Genomic DNA, 23746 nt, shown 5'->3' on the forward strand with positions numbered 1-23746 from the left:
AAATATGAGTGTCTTAACTCAATCCCAGTTTCTTCTCTCCATCTACTTTTCCTTCTGGAATTTTTTTCCCTTCTGGATTTTTTTCCCCTCAGTTGGTCTAATAGTAACTCCTGACCTGAGTGTGGAAGTGTATGTCTGTAATTCTAGCACATAGGAGGTGGAGAAAAGGGGGGATCCTTAAAAATGAGATACCAAATGAGTTTGAAGACAGCCTGGGCTGAGGTACTGTGTAGTGGGAAGAGAAGGAGATGGGGGGGAGCAGGGGGGGGGGGAGACTGTGCTCCATTTACCTCCCTGCCATTCCTAGCCTTGGATGCTAACGTCCTCAGCACATGCAGTGCTGTCCTTGTCACTTTGTTCCAGAATTGTTGTTGAAGCCAGAGATGACTGTAGTTGCATTTGCATCTGACATTTGAATCTCAGGGTGGTCCTGGGGCTCTCACTCAGCACCCCGAGCTGGTGAGGGTTTAACTGCAGAACACACTTTTCTTCCCTCAGGGTGACAGAACACCTCAACCTAGTTTCATCTCAGCATCATAGGTACTTCAATTGGATCAGAATATATTGTCTAAAAACATTGTTTTGAACAAAAACAGCAAAAAAGAAAATACTGAAAGAACATAGCTGATATACATAAAATTCAGCTAACAAAGGAACATCAGAAGAATAAGTTCCTGTGTAGAAATACAAGAAATGCCGTGCAGTGGTGGCACACGCCTTTGATCCTGGCACTTGAGAGGCAGAGGCAGGTGGATTTCTGAATTCAAGGCCAGCCTGGTCTACAGAGTGAGTTTCAGGACAGCCAGGGCTATAAGAGAAACCCTGTCTCAAAAAAATCAAAGACACACACACACACACACACACAGAGAGAGAGGGGGGGGGGGAGGAAGAAATACAAGAAACATGAGAAAAACCAAGGCAGTATGATCCCTCTGAATAAAACTAATTCCATGATATTAGATTCTAAAGAGAGTGCTTAAATCCTAAAGAATTCAAAAGAATAATTATAAGAATGATGGAGGAAGAGTTAGGACTCTGGCAGCCACAGTGCTTTGCACAGCCAGCTTTGAGCTTGTAGGATGGGCACGGAGCTGGGTTGTGTTCTCTGGAGTTGCAGACCCTGTAAGATCTAGATATGTCCTTCATATTTGACTGGCTTTACAGTGGTTTCAGCAGTGTGCTGCAGTTTCTAGGATTGTATAAAAAAACTGGTAAACTGGTATTCCTTGGGTTGGATAATTTGGGGAAAACAAAGTTACTATACATGCTGAAAGGTGACAGGCTTGGCCAACATGTCCCAACACTACATCCCACTTCAGAAGAGCTTACTATTGCTGGCATGATGTTTACAACTTTTGATCTTGGTGGGCACGTGCAAGCCTGAAGAGTATGGGAAAACTACCTTCCTGCTATCAGTGGCATTGTATTTCTTGCGGGTTGTGCAGACCATGAAAGGCTGTTAGAATCAAAAGAAGAACTTGATTCACTAATTACAGGTGAAACATTTGCCAATGTGCCTATCCTAATTCTTGGAAACAAGATTGACAGACCCGAAGCCATCAGTGAAGAGAGGTTACAAGAGATGTTTGGTTTATATGGTCAGGCGACAGGAAAGGGCAGTGTGTCACTGAAGGAGATGCACGCCTGGCTTCTGAAGTGTTCACCTGCAGTGCGCTAAAAAGGCGGGGCTATGGAGAGGGCTTCTGCTGGATGGCACAGTAAGTCGGTTAGCAGCGGCAAGCCCACACACTTGCAGTCCTCAGAGATCCATCCCCCAACGTGCATAACGTGAATTTAATAGACTTTTGTTGGTTTCAGAATAGGCGTTTTTAGATTATTAATGTATCTACCTGAGTGGGAATTGCAAAGTGATTCAAGTTTGAATATCACAATATTAGCTTTCTAATTCCACACAGATAGTTTTTACAGTTTCTAATCCCACATCAACCCATCGCTGTTTATAAAGATCAGCTTCCCATCAGTACATTTGAAGCACTTTTTAACTATGTGAAACTACAAATATAAACCACATTTAAAAGCTCATCATGTGAATCTTTTTTTTTTAGAAGATTTATTTATTTATTGTATGTAAGCACACTGTAGCTGTCTTCAGACACTCCAGAAGAGGACATCAGATCTCATTATGGGTGGTTGTGAGCCACCATGTGGTTGCTGGGATTTGAACTCAGGGCCTTTGGAAGAGCAGTCAGTGCTCTTAACCACTGAGCCACCTTTCCAGATCCATGTGAATCTTTTATATACTTTTTGGAAATAGTTTTTCAATTGTCTGCCTATCTTGTGTACAGTTAAGATTCGCCTATCAGTGATCACATGATGCCTTATGGTTTTCAAGGCTACTTTTTCTTAGGTAAACATCATGCAATAAAACAAACTCCAATGTTTGGGGGAAAAATGAATGTTCGATGGAATCAAAGAGAATTCAAAAAGTTCTTAAACAAATTAAAAAAGAATGCAAATAATGAACTACATGAAGTAAGAGTGTCAATACAGGATGTAAAAAAATAATTTTAACAAAGAGAAAGAAATAAAATGTCCATTAACTCACATAAAAAGTCAGTATAAGGTTTCACTAATACACTAGATCAAAGGCAGAATATCAGTGGTGGAAGACAAGATGGATAAATGATTACAGTCAGACACTAGCAAGAGTATAGGGATAGAGAGTGAACAGAGCATGTGTCTTAGTTAGGGTTGCTATTGCTGTGATGGACCATGACCAACACAACACGCACAGGAAAGAGCTTTTAGGCCTGTGGTTCCTCACCACTGTTTATCTGCCAAGGAAGTCAGGGTGGGAACTCAAACAACTCAGGAACCTGGAGGCGAGAGCTGATGCAGAAGCCATGGAAGGCTGCTGTTTACGACTTGCTCCCTGTGGATGGTCTCCCAGGACCACCAGCTCAGGGGTGGCACTTCCCACAATAGGCTGGGTCCTCCCCCATCAATCACTAATTAAGAAAATGCCCTACAGGCTTGCCTACAGATAAATTTTATAAAGGCATTTTTTTTTAATTGAGGTTCCCTCTTCCCAGATGACATTATCTTGTGTCAAGCTGACATTGGAACTAGCCAACTCAGTATATGATCTTTACAGGACACCATTAAAGACCAAGGTATGAATCATGGGGCTAGAAAATGTACTTTTAGATAGATAAAGGCATTTTATATCATAACAGCAACAACAACAACAACAGTACCCTCTCAAATTGAGAGACATAAATGCCTTACTAACTCAGGGAACATTTAGAACAGTAAGCGGACAGGACACAAAAAGAGCCTTCCTATATCATCTAGTTACCATGCTAAGCATAAAGAGCAAAGGGAAAACGCCGAGAGCTGCAAGAATGACTCATCTGGTCGAGTACAAAGGTAAACCTACCAGGGTTCCAGCAGAAGTCTCACCCCGAGACAATGGGACAATTTAAGCCCAGCTCTGAGAGCCAATGACTGCCAACCCAGATTACTCCACCCCAAAGAACCATTTGTCATAGTTTATGGAGGGACAAAAGCTGTCCAGAATAAACATAAACTAGATCAACCAGATGAATGCATGGCCGCCAATACCGCGAAAGACACTTGAAGAAATTTTATGCTCTTCAGAGAAAAATGAACACATCCATGAGGACAGAGGAAAGATAAAGCTGTTAGGATGGCAGTTAGGTAAACAATGGTTAGGAAAACACCAAACACTAAGAAATACAAATATGGCAGAAATTAATAAATGTTTTTCAATAACAACTGAATGCTAAGGGTCTCAATTCCTCAACCATAAGACAGACTGAACAAACAAATCAGGTTGAACAAATAAACAAACACACATACAAAACCAGGATCTAGCCATTCCTGAAATTCTGAGTACTTAAGAGGCAGGAAGATGCTGTCTTAATTACTTTTCTATTGCTGTAATAAAACACCATGACCAAGGCAACTTATAAAAGAAAGTGTTTAATTAGGCTTACAGTCTCAGAGGCATAGAGTCCATGATGGCCCGGCAGAGGTATTGTGTCAAGAGTGGCTGAAAGCTCATATCATGACCCATAAGCAGGAGGCAGAAAACACACTGGGGATGGCAGGGGCTTTTTGAAATGGAAAGCCCTTCATGTACACCTCTTCCAAGAAGTCCACTCCTTCTAATCCTTTCCAAACTGTTCTACCAACAGGGCTGCAACTCTTCAAGCACACAAGCATGTGGGGTCCACTCTCATCCAGACCACTGTAGATGCCGGAGTTTCAGACCAGCCTAGGTTGTATAGCAAGACTGTTTCTGAAAACAAAGTCCAGTAAAACTACAGAATCCACGACAAGCACCACCACTACATCATTTATTTCTTGTCCATGAGAAACATACCTCTCTGTTAAAGACAAGCAAGCTTGGGGCGAGAACACAGAAAAGGACATTCTAAACAAATAAAGTAAAAAGCAATTGGGCATCACCAGTATAATATCTGATAAAATATGACAAAATGACTTCAAGCCCAAGGTGGTCAGAAGAGATACAAAAGGTCATTTCCTACTGATTAAAGGAAGACTCCACCAAGATGGTGTAACATTTCCAAACATACACACGGACATCGGCACACCCAATTTCATAAAACAAACTCTATTGAATGTAAAGATACACATTTACATCAACACAGAAATAGTGGGTAACTCCAACAACCTACTTGCATTCAGAGACAGGTCATCACAACAAATAGCAAAACAGAAAAATCTGAAACATAGAAACATAGCGAACAACAAAACAGAGATGAAAACAAAACAAAAGAGAAGCGATGACATTATAGGTTAAATGTGTATAATATATATTTACAGATAATTGCAGTCAAATACTATGGAATATACATTATCCTAAGTAGTCATGTGGTGTACTTAAAAAAAAATCTTATAATAGGACACAAAGAAAACCTTAACAAATATAAAAGAGTGTAAGTAATGTCTTGTATTCTATCTTGTCACAATGGATTAAAACTAGAAAAGTAATGACAGAAACTATATATGTGAATATAACCCCATTGAATGATAAGTGCATTGTTAATGATATAAAGAAGAAAATTGAAAACGTTATAGAATTTAACAAAAATAAAAACATAATATACCCAAGACATGATAGCAGTACTAAGAAAAACATTCATAGTTATAAATGCTTACATTAAAAAGTAGAAGAGAAGGGCTACAGAGATGGCTCAGCAGTTAAGAGCACTGACTACTCTTCCAGAGGTCCTGAGTTCAATTCTCAGCAACCACATGGTGGCTCACAACCATCTGTAATGAGATCTGATGCCCTCTTCTGGAGTGTCTGAAGACAGCTGCAGTGTACTCATATAAACAAAAGTAGAAGAGAACCAGAGGTGATGGCTCAAGTCTTTAGTCCCAGCACCTAAGGCCAGTCTGGTCTACAGAGAGAGAGTTCCAGGATAGAACATAGAGAAACCTTGTCTCAAAAACAAAAAACAAAACAAAAAATAAAAAACCCAAAACAACAAAACCAAAAACCAACCAAGCAGACAAAGAAAAAACCCAAACAAGCAAACAAACAAACCAAGGAAGGAAAGAAAATGGACTGGAGAGATGGCTCCGTGATTAAGAACACTGGCTGCTTTTCCAGAGATGCTGAGTTTTAATTCGCAGTATCCACATGGTGGCTCACAACCATTTATAAAGGATCTGATGCCCTCTTCTGGCATGCAGGTGTACATGCAGACAGAGTACTCTCATACATTTAAAATAAAACAAACAACAAAGAATAATACACTCATTAAAAAAAAGTAGTTGAGATTTCAAATAAATGATGAGTCTTTGAGGCTTAGAAAACCATAATTTAACACCACATCAGAACGCTAAACTAAATAAAAAGACCAGGAAGCAATTAACACAATGGAAACAAACTAAAACTACAAAGTATCAATGAAACAACGATCTGGTTCTTTGGAAATACAAACAGGAATGACAAAGCTTTAGATAAACTAAGCAAAGAAAGAGAGCAGACTCAAGTTAATAAAACAAAAATGGAAAAGAATGCATTAAAGCAGATACCAGCAAAGTTCAGAGGGAAGTTCAGAGAATCGTCATGGCATATAAGTCAAAACTTATATTCTAATAAATTGAAAAATCTAAAACAAATGGGAAAATTTCTAGACACATATGACCAACTGAAATTTAACAAAGATAAAGTAAGTAATTAAAACAATGTATAAAAAGCACTGGAATGCTGGGCAGTGGTGGCACAAGCCTGTAGTCCCAGCACTGGAAAACAAAGTGGATCTCAGTGAGTTTGAAACCAGCCTGGTCTAGAGGACAAGTACCAGGGCATCCAGGGCTACACAGAGAAACACTACCTTGAAAAATGGACAAATAAACAAATAAGAAAAAATTCCCTGCAAACCTCAAGACTGAAGAATAATAACAATTTTTCCCCCCACTAATGGTGTTCAGGTCCAGATGCATTCACCGCTGAATTCTGTCTGATTTTTAAAGAACTAATGTCTAGGACATTCAAAGTACTTCTATCTGATTTTTAAAGAACCAACACCTACGACATTCAAAGTACTGCAAGCAACAGCAAGGGAAAGAATACTACCAAACTTCTTTCACAAAGCCAGTATCTAAAGCCAGAAAAAGACATACACAATATATGTATGTATGTATATATATATATATATACATACATATATATATATATATATATATATATATATATATATATATCCTTATGAACACAGATACAATACTTCTCAGAAAAGAACTAGCAAGCAGATTGAAGAATAGATCAGAAAGATCATTTGCCATGATCAAGTTGACTTCATTCCAGGAAGTCAGAGATGGTTTAGTATACTGAAATTATTAAATATAATATATCACATAAATGTAATAAAGGCCAATAATCATGATATGCTGAATAAATCTAAAAAATTCTTTTTTAGTAAAATCCAAAATTGCTCCCAATAAGAGCTAAAAAACGAAAACTCAAGAATAAATGGAACGTATCTCAACATAGGAAAAGCTATGCATTACAAATATAAAGCCAACATTGTACTTAATGGGGAAAAACATTTCCACTCAAATAAAAAACAAGATAAGGATGCCTACTTTCTTCACTATAGTACTCCAAGTCTTAGCTAAAGCAGTAAGACAAGAGAAATAAATGAAGCCGGGCAGTGGTGGCGGACGCCTTTAATCCTAGCACTTGGGAGGCAGAGGCAGGCAAATTTCCGAGTTCGAGGCCAGCCAGGTCTACAGAGTGAGTTCCAGGACAGCCAGGGCTACACCAGAAAAGCCAAAGGGGGGGAGAGAGAGAGAGAGAGAGAGAAAGAGAGAGAGAGAGAGAGAGAGAGAGAGAGAGAGAGAGAGAGAGAGAGAGAGAGAAGCAAAAACGAATAGGAAAGGAAGAAGTAAAATTGTCTCAGTAATTTTAACTAATCTCTTTGTTCCCGGTGGGCCGTGTGCACTCACTGCACCTGCCCAAGAGGTATCTGGATTCCTGCGTAAGACACACACACACACACACACACACACACACACACACACACACACACACACAGTCAGTTAATTTTATATATGCCTGGACTAACTCAAAGGCTGGGCAGTTCTAATCCTCTCCATGGCTAGCACACTTTTCCTCCAGTACTCCTGGCTTAATGCCCTCTAATTCTATATTTATCTTTGTTGTCCTGGTTCCGTTTGAGTGGCTCTCTAGCTTTTGCTGCACAAGATGCTTCTAGGCAGCTCTTCTGGGGCCCACATTCCTTCTCACCTACATTTCGGATGATTTTTCGTCTGTAGCTCGAAATCTGATCTGTCTCTCAGAATCGTGGAATTCTTGGCTTCCTCTCTTCCAGTTCCTAGCCTGCTCAAATTTAAAGGTCCCACCTCAGTCTACCCGCCCAGCCATTGGCCGTTAGCTCTTTATTGAATGATCAAAAACAAACCGGGGACAAGGACCTTCAGTGCTCATAGAGATTCCCAATTTTGGGGGCTGGATTAATTCAAAGCATTAGAACCAATCCTCAGCACAAAACTATTCTTATTAATACATGAAATGATCTATATTTAAGGATAGTCTTCAGAATAAAACCCCGAGTGTTGGGGGAAGCATGCTTAGAACTTTGAGTGACAGCCCAAGGACAGATAGATAGAAAGAAGAAGAGAAAAGGTTATGTTCTTGAGGCGGAGCTCAGAAAAGTTGATAGTTTTGGGAGTGAAATCTGTAAGCAGTGTCATGGAAATGGCTCCTGCATGTATCATATCTTATTAAGGCAATAATTATTCTTCCCATTACTTAAGCATGTCTTCAGGTGAATCAACTTTTTTGAGGCTGGTCTCCTAGTCTGTTGATTGACAGACTCAGTTGGTTTAACTTTTTGTTTTTGTTTTTGTTTTGTTTTTTTGTTTTTGGATTTTTGGTTTTTTTGAGACAGGGTTTCTCTGTATAGCCCTGACTGTCCTGGAACTCACTCTGTAGACCAGGCTGGCCTCGAACTCAGAAATCTGCCTGCCTCTGCCTCCCAGAGTGCTGGGATTACAGGCGTGTGCCACCACCACCCGGCTGTTGGTTTAATTGTTAAGAGAGAGGACAATAGTTATTTCCCCATGGAGTGCATCAGCATTTTCTGTGATTCAGGGCCATAGAGAGAATCTAGATTTTATTCTTTTGACCAGGAAGAGGTAGGTTTTCCTTGTCCCTTAACAAATCCATAGCATCTCCATGACTTCACATAATATGTGGAATGTGGTGTCCAAACCCAATTATGAAGAATGAGTCTCTCCTCCCTGGTCTCCAAGGCTGCAAACACGGTCTAGCTGCCTGACAATCGTTTTGATTTTCATTTCCCTGATGACTAGTAATAAAGTTAATTTCCTTCTTGTGAATTTATTGGCTAGTCATGCATCTTTGGGAATGTAACTTCCACAGACCAGCCGTTCTAGGGAGGAGGGGGTAGATTGCCTGGAGAGGACAGAAACCATCAGGGTCATCATGTAAGCTGTAAGGACGGTGGGATTTCACTAACAAAGGAGCTAACTGGGAGATAAAATCACCAAGAAGTTCAACAGTCCAGGTGAACCTGGAATGAGAAGATAGGTGGTGGGTGACACCTTTCCCAAGGTACCTGGTATCGCCAAGGTGTCTCAGACACCCTCAAGCATTCAGGAGCATGAGAATAAACAGGAAGACACCTGGAGTTTGAGTAATGCCTATGTCTACAGCCCTGCTAAGGTCCAGCAGGGTCCAGCAGGGACCAGCGGGGTCCACAACATGTGTCCTTAGCACAGTGCTCCTTTAGCGCAGTTGAGAAGGTTTTAAAGGATTACGCTAGACACAGCGACTTAGCTAGCTCTGCTTTGTTATTGTCTTCCAAGGAATGGCTGATTCAGCGAGCTGGCAAGGAAGCAGATTTTCTTCTAGATAGCATTTGTTTGTCTCATGTTCAGCATTCTAGAAAGAGGGGGAAGGAATGGGAAGAGAGGTGAAGAGAGGAGAAGAGAGGAGAGGAGAAAGAGAAATATATAAAAAGAGATCCAAGATAGCTCCTATCTGGACCAGGACTTTCTCTGTTCATTTGATTCAGAAAGAACCTTGCATCACCCAGATTATGTCCTTAGCTTAAACCCAACCGAGTGACGATTTGACCGTATCTGCAAAATTTCTTTATCACTCGACCACAGGAAAGTTGCCTTATCATAAGCGTGGTAGTGCATATGCAACAGGTGAGCAGGAGTCCTAGAGCTGCCGCTGAAGGCTGTGGACTCCATTTGTCAATGGTTTCCTTGTTGAGTCACCCAGTGATGGGAATTTTCATGACGTGAATCATTTAGTTCTTCTATGCTGCTTTGGGTTTCCCTATTGTGGGCCCTAATACTGACGCAGGAGAACACTGGGGTGTCATTGAGATCAACAGAGCCTTTTCCAGTTCTCGGTGAGTTTAGTTGAGAGTTGGGGATGACCAGGGGCCTAGAAAACTTGATGGCCTCAAAGCTGTTCCAAGACAGTGTGGCTTTCAGATTCTTGTCTTGTGAATCTGAAGAATGAATATCATGGGCCACAGGGGTGAGTTTTAGAGAGAAATGTCTTACAGATTTACAAATGAGATCGAGAGAGAGAGGGGGGGCAGGGAAGAACTCCTATATAGCAGGAACAGGTCCCTGGAGATGGGATACTATGTACTATGGAGATATGAGTCTAGGAACTTTTTTTTTTTTGGTTTATGCTGTTTTAATCAATGTCATATGTAGTTTACATCTAGGAACTTTTTATAGGACTTGGGGCAGAAATTGGGATGGGAGTGTCATGGGAAGAAAGATGAGCTGGTCAGCTGGGTGTTTAGGGCAAGTCCTTAGCAGTTGTACTTTTTAACTTTCCCACCAACCATATCAAGGCAAGGGCTCCAGTTTCTCTACATCCATACCTATGCTTTTTTTGTTTTTATGTTAATATGTGTGAAGAATTACATTATTACCGTTTTTGTTTATTTTCATTTTATTTTCCCAATGATGAATAATATTGAACATCCTTTCTTGTCTGGGTTTGGCATTTCTATAATGGCTTTGGAAAAAATATTTTAAGCCATTTTTTTCTAGACAGGTTAAATTGGACTGAATTCACTGTCTATCACAGACTGGGGCTTGGAATTCCTGGCCATCTTCCTGATTTAGCATCTCAAGTGTCGGGATTATAGGTTTGAATTGCTATACCTGGTTCCTTTTAAGTGAAGTTGTTATATTACAGGGATTTACATATTCAGGATATTAAATTGTTGTAGAGAGCCTTATTGAGGTGCCATGCCACCTGGCAGGAACTTGACATCGACCAATGTGAAGTTCCTCTCCCAGCCTTTGAGTGGGAACTCCAGTGTTAACTATAATCCCCTCCACCTAGGGTGGAGTGCTCAGACTGAAGTGAAGCCCGTTGTTTTTCAAGGACCTGCAGTCTCCTGAGAAACACTAGCCACCTGTGGAGCAACTGAACTGATTCTGCTGAGAAGCTTCCAGCCCTCTCCCCCTGCCTATATATATTGGGAGTTCTTCATTAAACTTTGAGACCTTGAAAAGCAGGTGTTATCTTGGTCTCAATCTCTTTTTTGCTGCCTTCCCATACATCCCCAGCTTCCCTTCCAGGTAACGGGTTCTATGTAACTGCGGTCAGTTACAAATTGTATCCTTTTCTTTGTTTCTTTGTTTCTCTTTGAGGCAGAGTCTCTTTGTGTAGCCTTGGCTGGTCTGGAAGTCCCTGGGTCATAGCCGATGCTGGCTTCCAACTCAAAGAGAGAGCTGCTTATCTCTAGCATGCTAGGATTAAAGTCATATACCATCTTGCCTTGATCTCATTTTTCTGAGGCAATACTTTTCTATATAATAGTCTAAACTTACTTGAACTTACTCTGTAGTCTAAGCTTAAACTCATGCTCTTCCTGCCACAGGCCCCCAATGGCTGGGATTATAGGAATGAAGGTTAAATGCAGCCATTCATGCCATTGTCTGGTTTGCTTTTCTCACATCAAAATCATCCTTCAGTCTCACAGATTCAAATTTCTGAAAAATTCTTCCACCTCTCCCTTCACTTCATCCCTATTACTTCAGAAAATAGTCACTACTCACTGGCCTCGATGTGGTTGCTCCTTAACTGGTCCCCGATCTCTCTTTGCTCCTCTCATGTCTACACCTGTGAAAGTCTTATGCCACTCTCTTGCTGTGGAGGCTACAGGCCTGCTTTGGGTGTTCAGGATAAGGGTAAATGGATGTTGGTTTAGAAGATGCTTTATGATCCTGCCTTCTTCTTGCCTCGCCGTCTCCTGACCTTGCTGTCCCTATAACTATGCTCTCTCTGTAATTGACACATGTCATCTGCAGACCGGGGGACAGTTGTTTCACTTGCCTCTAGACTTGGGATGCTTTTCTTGTCCTTTGAACAACTTTCACACTTTCTTCACTTCATGCTAACTCATAATCTTCCCTCAGGCCTTAGCTCAGGTGTGGGTTTTTTTTGTCCCAGTTTCTGAATTCTTCCATGATCTTTTTCTTTCTTTTTTAAGATTTATTTATTATGTTTATGTAAGTACACTGTAGCTGCTTTTAGACACCCCAGAAAAGGGCATCCGATCTCATTACAGATGGTTGTGAGCCACCGTGTGATTGCTGGGATTTGAACTCAGGACCTCCAGAAGAGCAATTGGAACTCTTAACCACTAGCCATCTCTCCAGGTCTCACTCTGGCCTGCTCACTCTGGTCCCCCTCCCCTGCTCGCTGTAGCTGTCAGACACCCCCAGAAAAGGGCATCAGATCTCATTATGGATGGTTGTGAGCCACCATGTGGTTGCTGGGATTTGAACTGAGGACCTTTGGAAGAGCAGCCAGTGCTCTTAACCACTGAGCCATCTCTCCTCATGATCTTTTCTAAGACTGAGCTATAACTGGACTAGTTTCAAACACACCATCTTGGGCATGGGTAGTGGCTTGCTGATTCGTTTGTCTGCTATTCTGAGGAAGGAGGGTCCACTTTTTACTCATGTTTATCCGTATTCCTGCCCCCACGTTTTCTGAGACGGAAATAATAATTAATAAATAATTAAGTAAATTACCTCTATATTAAATTTTTTTGGTCTGTTATCTCTAGCACACCCATGCTTGTGAGAAGGTGATGCAGTGTAAAAGGAAAATGCTGTATTGAACAATGTGCTATTAAATATCAAGAAACAACAATGTCCTGTGCCCAAACCTAGTTATCTGATTGGCTAAGTGGCCACTAGGAACGCAGTACCCATGCCAGCTTCTTAATGATTATCCACAGTGCTTTGTACTTTGCGCTGGTTTCAGCCAGCCACATGAACTGGAGCTCAACTCTGAAATGTTCGGCGGGGCTGGATGGTTGTAGTGACATACAAACTTGCTTTTCATGCCTGGCCAGACTGGTTAGCTTGGAATGTCCTATCGCAGGGCAGGGGAGAATAAAGAACCAGGCATTTCCTGTGAAAAAGTCATGTCACTGCTGCCGGAGTCAACAGCGCCTTAGTCATTTGGAAAGGCCAGAACCCTTTCTTCAGGTTAGAAAAGCTGAGATGTTTTCAGTCTCCTTATTTTACCGGCATTCTATTTATTAGCATTTTGTACTTTACATTTTCTGATTTCAGCCAAACTCTCTCTTCCTTTTCCCAGAAGGTCTACTTACGGCCGTAGTTAAATGAGAGAAGATGTGTATGTAAGTTTAGGGTAATATTAAATGCCTCTGATCTATAATTTAATGTATTAAAATATGGCCTGTGGTAGGCACATGTACACTAAAATACACTGTAAGTTCATAGTGGAGATCGTATTAGAGACCTGCTGAGTGTACTAATGGAGTCTCTAAGGCTAATTAATTACTTCAGGCCAATGGGCTTTTAGTATTGGTTGAGGTCCATACATGCAGCTTGGCTTTGGTCTCACGCCGTGGCATCACGGCACGGCCAGGGTTGTGGAGTAGTGTGCTGTAAACATTCTTCCTATATTATGGTTTGCTCCCATATCTTTTGTTCAATACACGTTACAGAGTAGAGTCACTTAAATGATTTTAGACAACTATTCATGTCCTCGATGAATTTAAGATCAGCAAACATCCAAAGCTGGTTCCGGATATGGGAAGTGCAGTGGTTAGTGACGATACCCACGGGGTGCTGGAGTCTGTCCTACCCCAAGCCTCCAGGGTCGCTGGAGAACAGAAAGGAAGTTAGCGCTGACGTCAGCGCCTCAGTGGCCGTCTTCACGGACATTCCAGGGTCCCGCCAATAGAGGGAGCCGTGGTTCCACCGCACAGGCGCGAATGTCCTTGTCCTCTTGACAGAGGGCACTGACTGCAGCTCTGAGGTGTTGCCTCAGGCTCCTGTGGGTTCCAAGCAGAGTCAACAGCTAAATTTGCTTGCTGATGCATTTCCAGGCCCGCTGGCCCGAGAGCGCTTACCGGAGCTCACAGCAATCCAGTTGGCCGCCCTTACTCCACATACTTTTGTCAACTAATTTTCCTTGTTCATGAAATTTCTGTTGATTTTAAAAGGCTATTGGGACTATTTATATTATTTCATAAAGGAAGCTTCGTGGCCCATGAGATGATTATGTTTTCTATATTATTTTTTCCTGCTGGTCTTCTAAATATTCAAATAAATTTCAATGTTATCAATGGCTTAACGTATAAAAGGATAACAAAATTACGGGGCAGACAAGCGAACAGTAGAAATTAGATTTCTTTTTTTAAAACGTAACTGGTACTAATCAGAAAATACTGTCCAAGAGAGGAATAAAGGGTATTCTGAACTTGGACAAAACAACAAAAACCTAAAACAAAAGCAAAAACCATAAACAACAAACAACAAACAAACAACACCCCCCCCAAACCAACTGGATTTGGGACTCAGCTTTAAAAAAATTGAGCTGTCTGTAGACAGCCTAAGAGACGCATTTCATTTTCTTCAGTGTAAAACAGGAGTAGTTCACATATTAATTTTTCATACACAGGACTGCTTGAGGCTCCCAGGAAGCAATGCATGCAAAACGCTTCTGTAAATGTGTTATGCAAATATAAGATATTATTAAAGGACACTTTACATTAAGTATACAACTTTTGCTTTTTTATTTTATTATTTTTTTGACAAAGTCTCACTGTCTAGTTCTGACTGGCCTAGCACTGCTATGTAGACTAGGGTGGCCTCAAATTCACCTTGATCTGCCAACCTCTGCCTCCAGAGTACTGGGATTAAAGGTGCATGCCGCTATGCCCAGCTGTTAAGTATACAATTTTTTAACTTAAATATTTCAAAATATTTTAATATTAAAATTCTAAGTAGTCTAAATATTTTAAATATTTTAAAATTTAAGTATTTTGGGGGGAAACTATACATTTTAATATATATATAGCATATATTATGTATATTTACTTTATATACACCATATAAAATAAAATAGTGGAAATATTGCTTAAAACTTCAGAAAGGCTAGCCAAATCCTGTAAAATTTCTTCAGTAAAAATTTATCAGTTAATATTTGAATATGTTTGGGGACAAGTCGGCATGCACACACATGTCCATGAACAATATCTCAAAAATCAAATTGTATTTTACAAAATACAATTTTACAATTGTATTTTGAACAATATTACAAAAATCGAACTGTATAATTTAACTGGACTTTTTCATTCAGTGTTAATAATTAACAGTTGCTTATCTTTGTGTCAGGTCTTGTTTAAATGTGTATCCCTTAAATCCCACAAGGGATTTAAGAGATGTGTATGTGTGTGTGTGTGTGTGTGTGTGTGTGTCTGTAAAACACAAGAGAACTGAGGCTCACAAGTGTGAAATAAGTATTTTCTACGATTTAAATGAATCTCATAATTAACATTTAACTTTCTGCACCTGGCCTTCCCATTTTTATTGTAAAATCAAGAACCAACTTTGTTGTTTAAAAATGCCAATTCTTAACCTGGCAAGGTAGCACTTGCACTTAATCCCAGGACCTGGAGGCAGATCTCAGTAAGTTCAAGTCCAGGCTGGTCTACAAAGTGACATCTAGGACAGCCAAGGCTACCTAGAGAGACCCTGTATCAAGCAACAACTAAAAGAAAAACAAAACATCCCAAATAGCAAACAAACAAACAAACAAAGCATCAAAAACCAACCAAAAACTACAAACAAACACACCAAACCAAAACACCTCAAAAACCAAAGAAAGGTCAACTCTTACACCCCCAGGTCTTGATGGTTTTCAGGCAAGTTCTCCTAGACCAGTGGTTCTCAACTTCCTAATGCTGTGACCCTATAATAAAGTTCCTCATGTTGTGGTGACCCGGACTATAAAATTATTTCGTTGCTACTTCATAACTGTAATTGTTTTACAGTTACAGATCTTGATGTAAATGTTTGATATACAAGCTATCTGATACATATATGAGTCTCCAAAGGGGTCAGGACCCACAGGTTGAGAACCCCTGTCCTAGAGCCTTGTGCGCATTATCACACTTGAGAACCACAGCTTGGTTTCAGTTGTTAGCCTAAGATTGCCGCATCGGTCTCTGACTTTGACAGGATGCCAAGCTGCCCTCCAGAACGGTCATACCAGGCCACATGCCCGCACTCAGGGTGCGACTCACTTAGATTCTCTTATGAGTGTCTCGCTGTGCCTCAGAGTATGACCTTGTAAATGGCTTCTCTCTCAGTTTGTCATTAAGACAGTAGTAGCTCATTTATAGGCTGCTGGCCTCCGTGGGTCTGCAGGCAGGTAGGCTAGTCTCAAGTTTGAACTGGAGGGCGGACATTTTCATTTTTCTTGTCAGTAATTATGAGCTTTTAAGGAGTTTATGTGTTTTCTGGAATATTCAGCAGAAAAGTGAGTTACCTCCGACCTTCATACAAGGTTTATGTTGAATGGTATAACAATAATTGTTTCTGATCATCTTTGGCTTTCACTTTTATTTTAAAACTATGTGCAGATTTCTGAGTTTGAAGCTTGTTTAAATAAAGATTCTCAGACTGGGCATGGTGGTGCATGCCTTTAATCCCAGTACTTGGGAGGCAGATACAGGCAGATTTCTGTGAGTTTGAACCCAGTCTGGTCTGCAAAGTAAGTACCAGGACAGCCAGAGCTACACAGAGAAAACATTATATACATATTACACAGATGGCTGTGAGTCACCATGTGGCTGCTGGGAATCGAACCCAGGTCCTTTGGAAGAGCAGCCAGTGGTATTAATGCCTGAGCCATCTCTCCAGCTCTTATTTATTTTTTAAAATGGAACAAGAGTCTATTATACTGAGACTCTAAATAAAGTATTATCCACCCCAAACCCCGCCAAAAAAAAACCATTCCTTCCTTCTACTAAGAAAATTGGTTCCTAGACATTTCATTGTTCCTAAAGCAAAGAACTACTTTTTCCTCCTTGAGAGACAGAAATACATTAGACAAAAACAAAACAGAAAACTAGTTCATTAATAATGAACTCTGAACAATTAAACTACAGACATCTGGCAAGTTCTACACAGACATCAGCACAAATGATTATGCGCTCTGGAATATTCAGCAGAAAAGTGAGTCACCTCCGACCTTCATACAAGGTTTATGTTGAATGGTATAACAATAATTGTTTCTGATCATCTTTGGCTTTCACTTTTATTTTAAAACTATGTGCAGATAAGAAAGCTATAAAAATTAGAAGCTGGGCGGTGGTGGCACACGCCTGTAATCCCAGCACTCTGGGAGGCAGAGACAGGCAGATTTCTGAGTTTGAGGCCAGCCTGGTCTACAGAGTGAGTTCCAGGACAGCAAGGGCTATACAGAGAAACCCTGTCTCGAAAAACAAAATCCAAAAAAGCAAAACAAAACAAAAAATTCCAGGTATCAGTAGAGGATGTCATATGAGATGGCTAAAGAAATCAAAATTCTCTGTTGATCCTAGATTATACTAGATCTTGTAGAAAAGCATTCTATGCATGCAGGTTCTGGTGAAAAGCCCTCTGATAGATATGCTTTAGTGATGCGCAGGATTTTGTTACATCAAGGGTGCTGTTTTGTGATTGCTAGCACAGCTACGTTTATTTATTTTTTTCAATTTTACTTTATTTTTTAGCAGTCAGGGAATGAATACCAAACAGCGTCAGTCCGTTGGCTTGATTCCAACTTCCAGAACACAGAATTCAAATGAGCACAGAATTGTCTCACAGACATGAATAAGTCAGCTTCACACCCATTACATGTTGGACCGAAGATCTGTCAGAAAACTTTGCAAGCATTAACTGATAAAAATCACAACCTCTTTCAGGAATTATGGGCTGTATTCTGGCTTCCGAAGAGTAAACCAAAACCTATGGAGCTATATCCACTTACTTTACTGGAAGAAAACAACCCCTTGTTCTGCCTATACAAATGAGTAATCAGACTAATTCTCCCTCCCCCCCCCCAACTTGGCACAATCTCTTTTTGACCTGATTGAAACCACCAGATGTTTTGGCAGCTTCTGGAGACATATCTAAGTAACTCAATAATTGATTTAAGTAAACGTATCAGAATGTGGACTGGCAGTGGAATCAGGGGTTCTCTGTTCTGTAATAACTTGGAATTCCATTTTTAAAAAAAAGGCAGTCCGCTTCCATAATTGAAATGAATAGAAAGATTGGCCCCATCTTGTTCATTTACTCTGGTAATTTGCAGCCTGTTTAGGTCTTCACAGTCCTATAACTGTTGAGAGAAATGAAGGAAAATCCATAACATCAGAGAAATGGAAAAATTGTCCTGAGGCTGTCTGTTGGAAGTTAAGTAAAATGTTTGTCTGCAGAAACACTGCCTGATTTTTTTTAAAAAAAAAGGAGGAGGAAGAGAAAAGGAGGAAAAAGAAGAGGAGGAGAAAGAAGGAAGAGGAGGGAACAGGAAAGGAAGAGGGAGAGGGAGAGATAGACAAAATCTAATGAACAAGGCCATATGTGGGCAAACAGAAAGAAACAATGATACACAGCCTTATTCATTCTCCTACACACACACCCTCTGCACTTAGACCTAAGTAGGTGATTAGCACCTGTGTCCAGGACTCTGTACAAACTTCCTCTTTCTTAAGGGCCTGGTGTGCAGAGACCATTATGGTCTTTGCTTGGCATGATGCAGTTAGTGTTCTTGGTAAATATTGTTCTGTAGTAGCACAACAGTAATCCTGCCAGCAGATTCCCTTAATCACCCAATGCGCTCCGTGAGCGTTGTTTTTCTTAGCGCTCTCGGAAGGCAGACTGGCTCCACCAGTCTTACCCTGTGCTGGCTGACACAGGAGCTTTCTGTAGTTGATAACAATGCTAATGGTCCACTAGCTCTCTTTGAAACCCATCTTCCTTGCTTGGCTACTTGCCCTGGATTGAGGAAGCTTACAGAGAACACACAGGAGATCTAATTCAGAACTACTTGAAAGCAAAAAGAGAAAACATCTTTTATGAAATGATTTGAATGAGATGTTTCCTAGTGCGAGCATGACTGAACCTAAGAGTCCTAAGTGGCAAGGCCTTCTGCACAGTGCTGAGGAGACTGATTAATATCGGCAGATGTGCTGAGTCTGTTGCTGTAGGGCCGGATGATTTTATAGGGGCCCTGGCTATTTCTTTACTTTAATCCTGCACTCTATCCCTTTATTCTATTCTATTAAAAAAGAAAAAGAAAAAAATCGAAATAGGGTTTCACGTATTCCAAGCTGACCTTAAACTTGCTTTGTAACCAAGGATGAATATGAACCCCCGATCCTCCTGTTTCTGTCACCCCAGAGCTGGCATTGCAAGCATGTATCTGGTTTAATGTGGTACTGAGAATTGAATCCAGGCCAGTGTCCTACAAGCTGTGCTACATTCCCTTCTGTCCCCCTTCTCTTAATGTCTGGGTTGGTTCTGGGCTTAGAACATTGAAAAAAATCTAATGCTAGCCATATGAAACAGGACAGGCGGGCCCTGACACCTTTTAAGTTCTGTTTGGTGAAAATCATAATTTTATTCAAATGGTGGAGGTGGCAGAGGGACTAGTGATTCTTGAGTTAGTGTTGGGTACCATAAGTCCCACAGATCATCCTTGAAACTTGCACTGGTTTTCCTTACACACTGGTGGTTAAAGACCAGAGGTCAGAGAATTACTTAGTGTCTGCGCCAGGAATGGAATCCAAGTCAGCCTGATTTAAGTTTTCTCAGAGGCACTCAGAACACAGAGGCAGTTCCACTGTGTGTCTGAAACTGCTGCTACTTCCTTCCTGAGGGTCCATCCTTGGTGAAGGGACAACAGGTGGAAAAGAAGCATCCTTAGCTAGTCTCCAGGCTTATAGGGTGTTGGTACAGTATTGCAATAAACTTCATAAAGCCAATTTCTTGTTTCCTGGCTATACCATTTGAGATAACTGAGGCTTATAAGCCATGTCCAAGAAACATGTCTAAATGATATCAGCACAGCACAGTTATAAAGAAGAAACACAGTCAGGTGTTTCTATAACCTGAGCACTTGGAAGATAGATGGATGTGGGAGGATCTAGAGTTCAAGGCCAGCCATGGCATCATAGTAATTACAAAGGAATCCTAGGTACGTGAAACCTTATCTCAAAACACAAACAAGCAAACAAACAAACAAACAAAACACACACAATGTAAAATCTTTTAATCTTAATCTATAGACTTAACCCCTCCAATTTGCAACTGCCTGGATGATTGACTGAATTCTTTTTTTCTTTCTTTCTTTCTTTCTTTCTTTCTTTCTTTCTTTCTTTCTTTCTTTCTTTCTTTCCTTTCCTTTTTTTAAATAAAAGATTTATTTATATATGTGAGTGGTCTATTTGCATGTATGCCTGCATGACAGAAGAGGGCATCAGATCCCACTAGAGATGGTTGTGAACCACCATGTGGTTGCTGGGAATTGTACTCAGGACTTCTACTGCTGAGCTGTATCTCCAGCCCTCTCTTTCTTTCTTTCTTTCTTTCTTTCTTTCTTTCTTTCTTTCTTTCTTTCTTTCTTTCTTTCTTTCTTCCTTCCTTCCTTCCTTCCTTCCTCCCTCTCTCTCTCTCTCTCTCTCTCTCTCTCTCTCTTTCTTTTAATGTTTTTTGTTTTTGAGATAGGGTTCCTCCGTGTAGCCCCAGCTGTCCTGGAACTTGCTTTGTAAATAAGGCTGGCCTTGAGCTTATGGAGATCTGTCTGCTTCTGCCCCCTGAGGGCTGGAATTAAGGGCATGTGCTACCACCACTGGGCTCTTTCTTTTTCTTTCTTTCTTTTTTTTTTTTAAATCACTTTTATACTCTGATCACAGTCTCTGCTCTCTCCTTTCCTCTCAGCCCCACCACATGCCTTCTCCCCGCCATCCACTCCTCCTCTAATTTATTGAACTTTTTCATCTTGGTATTAATGCTTAGTTCTTTACAGATACAGCTATTGCCTCTTTTTTTTTTTCCAGTTTGAACTTGGCTTTTAGGAATTGCTCCATGGCTCTACTCCATTCTTTCTAAGGTCATTGGTCAAGTGGATTACATTTACGGCCTCTCTTTCAAAGGTGCCTTGCAGTGTATGAACGCAGTTTTGTAAATTAATATCATCATTAGAAAATAAGCTGGCCTCCTTATATACCTCCTTTAGCTTGTTATTCGAGGCTGCCTGGTCGGGCTGCACAGACAGCAAGAGGTTTTGGCATGAATCTAGGGCCCAGGGGAATATTAACTTACAAGGCTTTCCCTATTTTGCTTTTACATATTTGAAACTATTTCAGAACTTAGTGGCTGAAATACAAGTTATTAAATCCACGTGGCCAGACTACATAAAAAAAAATGCTCTTCTGCCCTCTGGGTCCCCTTAGAAGAAAAGGTAGATGAGAAATGAACTGGTGTCTTTGTCAAAATTATACAAGATTATAAAAGGATGGTTAGCTAAGAGTCAAGGTGGGTCCAACATGGATTTTAAGTGTCATATTTGGGGTTAGAAGAATCCTTTCATGAAATTTAAGAGTTCTTAGTGAATGGAAGATAAAAATCAGAAGGAAACCTTTGGTTTGCAGGCCACCCAGCCCAGTTTTCATCCAAGCCCTTTTTCTTATGCTGAGCTGTCTTAGGAACCAGAGATCAAATTGGGGAGGGGTGTGTGTGATCCTTAGGAACCTGTTCTTCAGGGTGTGAATTTTTCTCACCTTGTATGCTCACTACTTAGTGTAAACAGCCTGTCCCTCTCCATGTGTGTTCCTCTGCTGTCGGGGTCGGTCAGTCGGTCGATCCGGTCGCAAGGGCAGACACTCCCTGGGTATGATGCTGGGACACTGACAACTGCCTGCCAGTCCCCAGCAGCTGGAGAAAGTTTGAGCCCCTCTGGCAGATGTTTCTTGTTCCAGCCACTTCATTAACTTTGGAAACAAAAACCCTGACTCTTCTGACCAGTGTTCCACTTTGTGATTGACAGCTGGGGTGTGCTTCCTCCCGTAGAGATGCAGTCAAGAGTGGCACAGGCAGGGTGGAAAAAGGGAGCTTGAAATAGAAAAATAAAAAAAATAAAAGCAATTGGGCTACATGCCATTGCGCAAAGCTCAAAATTAACAAGGAAAGGGGAGAGACTCATTTAAAGAGAAAGACAAATTTAGTACAACTAATTAAGAGTTGATGTCCCATCAAACACATTATATAATTCTGTTTCCAGAACTTCCATACCATCATGTGTTCATGACACATTTACCGAGAAGCAACTATGTGCCAGGTGCTAGCTATATGATGGTAGGAAGTGAATATGTTTAATAAGGCATCGGCTACCAGGAATTAATTCATTGTCCATCGGTTGAGATAAACATAAAGGACACGCTGACAGAAATACTGGGATGGGGCAGGAACAGTAAGGCAAGGCTCTTCGGGAGAAGGCTGCATTTGGATGTGTCTCTAGTTTTTCTGGGCAGAGAAGAGGGGGGCGGGGTGACAGGGCATTACAATTAAAGAGGAGGCTTGGAAGAGGCCAAGCCTGTGAAGTAGAAATTAGGGTTAAGAAGCTCAGCTTAGGGAGTGAATAGCAGAAAGCCAAAGACTCTAGGCTCCAAGATTCAGAGCTGCTTATCCCGTCCTTCCCCGGGAATTTGTTCTTCCAGTCACCTCCTTCCTAGTAGAAAGTGGGGAGAAAAAAGAGAAAAATTGTAAGGTGCCGACGGGGTTGGGGTGGTGGCGAAAGGGATGCTCTACTTCTTTGGCTATCAAAATTCACTAGCCTTCAAACCAAATCTACAAGAGGGTTTAAGTGAATTTTGTGCCCGAGGCTCTGTGGGAAGAAGGGGGCAGTAAGAAAAAATGCCCCTCAGTGCTAGGAGTCCAAGCACTGAGTCTGCGGAGGAGCTTCCGTGGGGTACGGGTCCACAAGTGCCATTCCTAACCCGAGTTTGGAGAGAGAAAAGAGAGATGGAGAAAAGAAAGTAAGGAAGAAAAAAAAAAAAGAAACAAATGCGCTATTGGGGAGAACAGAACGAAGGGCAGAAGTAAGGAAAGAGAAAAAGGAGACCAAACTTAGAAGCCCCAAAGGCGAGCACCAACGAGGGAAAGGGAGAGTTAATGGGAGAAGAAGAGGGAAGAGCCAAGGGAAAGAAGGAACAAAGGCTGAAGGACAGGAGTGAAGTACAGAGACAGGGTTCCAGGCAGAGTGACCCAGAGCGCACGCCTTCCGAGCACCCACCGGGGAGCCTGCTAGAGTAAGCGCTGCGGCACGCCCAAGCTCCGGCCCCGAGGCCATTCGCACGCAGGGCCCCCGAGCGCAGCAAGTCCGTCTTGCTGTCGCCTCGGTCAGACTCCGAATCCTGCCATGCAATTAGTTTCTTCGTGGCTGCCGACGGCCGCGCAGCACTGAGTCCGGGTGTCTCAAGAGAGCGGCTCCCCAGGATTGCCAAGGCAGCGAGTGTGGTCCCTGGCCCCGGCTCCTCGCAGGTCGAGACCGGTGGCAGCGTCTAGATTGGCCAGGGACAGGTCCTAGGCCCTCCTGCCTCCACAGCAGATAGGTCCCAGAGTCCAGGGATAAAAGCAAGGAACACACCGCCGCTGGAGTATCTAGCTGCAGTGCTGGCCGCCCGTGTCTGGAACCGAAGAAATAAAAGCAATCCCAAGAATTAAGGAGGAAAGAGAAATCAGGCAGAGGCTGATTTACGGGAAATAAAGATCATTAAGATTAGTAGCTGCCCACAGCAAACGCTCGGCTATGATTCAGCCTATTAATGCCTATTTTCTTTAAGTGTTTAATCATTAATTCAGCAAGTTTGGTCCTTAGCGA

General features: G+C 41.4%; 1 pseudogene; it reads left to right on the forward strand.

Annotated features, from left to right (window-relative positions):
- The first annotated feature begins 1111 nt into the window (after nt 1-1111).
- LOC127689795 (GTP-binding protein SAR1b-like) lies at nt 1112-23430 on the forward strand (annotated as a pseudogene).
- The last annotated feature ends 316 nt before the right edge of the window (nt 23431-23746 follow it).

This window comes from Apodemus sylvaticus, chromosome 7 (genome assembly GCF_947179515.1).
Source record: "Apodemus sylvaticus chromosome 7, mApoSyl1.1, whole genome shotgun sequence".
Taxonomy (NCBI): Eukaryota; Metazoa; Chordata; class Mammalia; order Rodentia; family Muridae; genus Apodemus; species Apodemus sylvaticus.